The following is a 3,523-nucleotide window of genomic DNA, read 5'->3' on the forward strand; positions in this document are numbered from 1 at the left end:
ACGGAGCATCCTTCCTCATGTTGTTTGACCTCAGCAATTTATTTCAGTTTGTCAACTGTCAGGTCAGTCGACACCAGCAGCAGAAAAATATCCTGCTACAGTACAGAGAAAAACATCACACTACCTGTAAACAGCTGCTTTATGAATCTGTTAGATTTGCACTTACTCTTTGGATTAACGCATTTTTTTTTCCATTCGTTTTGATTTGGTTTTTCACATCAATCTGATGTGAAGAAAAACCAGCTCCTATAACTTATAAAAAATTTCAAATATTAGAATTAATTCTTTGGATTCCTAGTTGTTGTTTTTTTAATCAAGATAACATCAAAAACAATTTAGTAATTAATCCAAAACATCAAAGTGAATAAAATTCATTAAGATGCTGGAAGCAGCACCTAATTAACAGCAGACATGTTTGATGGGGAAGTACCGGCCCATTACTGCTCCGAGTCATTTCTGAAGACAGTTGTTGATACTAAGTGGCTGTTTTTGGTAAAGCAACATGAAACCCTTCCATTTACTGCAAGAAAAGAGAATCTTTTCAATGCGCTTGGCGCTAGAAACACCTGGAAACCTGAGCTGAATTAACTAATGAGTTTATTTTTATGTTTTTCAACTCTTTTGATTCGTGTAATGTTTAATTTACTGGTCAAAATAAAAATAAAAAGTGAATCTCCTGCAAAAGGGACAGACTTACCATTTCCAGGGATGTCGCTTGTCGGATTTGTTTTTAAAGAAGCTATTAGGAGGCTCTGAAAAGTCGCTAAATAAAGCCAACGTTGCCAAGAATGCTCCCGCCATAGACATAATATAATTATATTATGTCTATGGCTCCCGCTTCCAGCTAATGCCGTGTTCTGCTCCGTTTTACGGCAGTCACTGCTGCAAATTGCCGCGCATATGGCGGTACAGAGTGCAGTCTGACTCTGTACCGCCACATAACGGTATATACCTTTTTTTTTAAAATTACTATCTGGTTTTAGAATAAAACTACATACCCGAGCCCTGATCGGGATGTAACCCCAGATTCCGATCGAGTCTGAAATCACGTGACTGGCCCGATTTCCGATCACGTGATCAGATTGGTGCTCCGCCTTCTTTTCTATTATGGCGGATTGTAAACAACTTTGAGGTGCGTACGGTCACCTACCGGATTGGGACATCCTTACGAACTACTGTTATGGTTAAAATTAATTGACGAGCATAAAATAACACCATATGTCGTCCACATTAAATGGTTCAAATTAGTATTGTAATGATCTCCTTATTAACCAAGAACTTCACACTGGGATGTTATTGACGAATATTTTGACACAACTTAGCAACTTTCAGCAGGACTTGATTTAAAAAAAAAGAAGATATAACTGACTGAAATAGAACCAAAGTGTTGCAAAGTTTTCTTCCTTTTTTGATATTACTCATTGATAACACGGCTTGTGTCGTATTTCAGTACATTTCCAGTTGATCTTGAAGGAACAAACCGTCGGGAACATTTGTGTTCCTGTCTCGGAAATTTACCATTTTTCTCTGAATTTCATAAAATGTAATCAGTTAAGTTTTAGCATAGGGGCTAAGCAGCCAGTACATTCTCTCCACTGCTATGAGTGTCGTAAATGATTAAAAACACATAGGTTGTTGGGTTAAAGCCAACAACATATGTGCTTCATAAATTATGAAGGTAGTGAACATCAAAAAGAATTAACTGGTGTATAAAGTACAGATATCTGCAGCTGACATAAAACAACACATAAGTAAAACTGAGACTTTACTGGAACCCTGGTCTGATACTTGGGACTGGATCAGGACATTATCATACTGCCAAAAGAGTTTTTCTTTTTAAATTAAAGCGATAATCTAATTCCACCTCTTTCCTTGTTTTTCCCGTCGCTCATGCTAACTGATTTGAATCCGTCTGTATCCTTTCTTATTCACAAGATCAGACTTGTGATCTTAATCAGAAGCTGACATCTCTAAGCTCTGTTGCCACAGCCAGTTCCTGCTACTAAATACAATTGTTTGGTTTTATATTAAAATATGTGTTAAAAAGTGCTTCATAAAACATGCAACTAAAAGTTATGACAGTGTGACTAAATTTGCCAGGAGAAGCAAATAACAGGGCCGTAACTGAACATGTTCCAGCAACACAGCAGCGGATCAGCGTGAGGTTCGGTGGGAGTTTGTTGTTTGGTTTAAGAGCAGCAGTCTGCAGAGGAATTTGCTTCTGGCATGACACCATGCGATTCCCTGTTTCCTGTAAAAACAGTCAGGCACTCACGATATCTGGAGATCTTTTCTGCACTGCAGAGGAACAATCTCATAATACGAGGAGCTTTTTGTTCAGTTGAGCCACAGGAGTAGTTCGAAAGCATCACTGAGACAACAAGAGGAGAAACAGATCAGCTCAGATGCTGAAATGTTGTAAAATCACCGATTTTATACACAGGATTACGAAACATAGTTTTTCCTCTTGCACTTTAAAGAGCCATGGCGCAAACAGTAATAGGTGCATACTGCCATCTTCTGGCTGTTTAGGTGTAAAACCCGCAAAAGAAAACAAATGCAGATAGAAAACTGGCAATAAACCAAAGTATTTATACAGCTCAGGAAAAAATATAGAGATCACTTAAAATGACCAGTTTCTCTGATTTTACCTTTTACAGATAAATGTTTGAGTAAAATGAACATCGTTCTTTTATTCTATGAACTGCTGACATGTCTCTGAAATTACAAGAAAACATTTATTTATTAGCAGAAAATGAGAAATGGTCAAAATAACGAAAAAGATGAAGATGCAGAGCTTTCAGACCTCAAATAATGCAAAGAAAACAAGTTAATATTCAATTAGAAACAACAATAATAAAGTTTTAACTCAGGAAGAGTTCAGGAATCTATATTTGGTGGAATAACCAGGAGCTTTTCAATGGGGTTCAGTGCAATGAGCTCTTTATTTTCTTGTGCAGCTATATGTTTTATTTCCTTTAAAGGTAAAACCCTCACTGAGATCCAATTCAGATTCAGTGCTTTGTTTGTTGTTTTTTTATTTGTTTTCTCAATTAAATAAAAAAAGAGCTGTTTAATAAGATTATTGCCTTTTAAGGCGCCAAAATAAAAGAAAGAGACAGATTCATAATTCATAATAGTTTAAGTTTATTCATTATAATAAAAAAACATAAAAACGTTCTAATGGCTTTCAAATCCACATCTTTTCCCTCTACCAAATGAAATCCTTACACAAAACATTTTATACAAAAAACCTTCATTTTCCATCAAGCTAAATTAATGTGGAGGTTTGCAGGGCTAAAAAAATGAAAATGACCTTTTCATGTTGATGAGCTTAATAAAAAAAACAACATAAAAATGCAGCCTGCCCTAAAAAAAAAAAAAAAATACATTTAAATTAAATGGATGAATCAAAGCAACGTTTTTCAGACAGTGATGCTCTAATAAACTTGAAATCACCTTCATTTTAAGGTTGTTGTTTTTGCCCAATATTACAGGATGGATCTAAGTAAAGTTGAATCAA

General features: G+C 35.7%; 1 long non-coding RNA gene across 1 annotated transcript; it reads right to left on the reverse strand.

Moving 5' to 3' along the window:
• Window positions 1-204: 204 nt before the first annotated feature.
• On the reverse strand, window positions 205-853 carry LOC107838384 (uncharacterized). Its single transcript, XR_001664439.1, has 2 exons — window positions 698-853; window positions 205-252 (listed from the first exon to the last, which is right to left on the reverse strand). It is a non-coding gene; the product is annotated as an uncharacterized LOC107838384 (long non-coding RNA).
• Window positions 854-3,523: the final 2,670 nt, after the last annotated feature.

This window comes from Poecilia formosa, unplaced genomic scaffold, assembly GCF_000485575.1.
Source record: "Poecilia formosa unplaced genomic scaffold, Poecilia_formosa-5.1.2 Scaffold246, whole genome shotgun sequence".
Taxonomy (NCBI): domain Eukaryota; kingdom Metazoa; phylum Chordata; class Actinopteri; order Cyprinodontiformes; family Poeciliidae; genus Poecilia; species Poecilia formosa.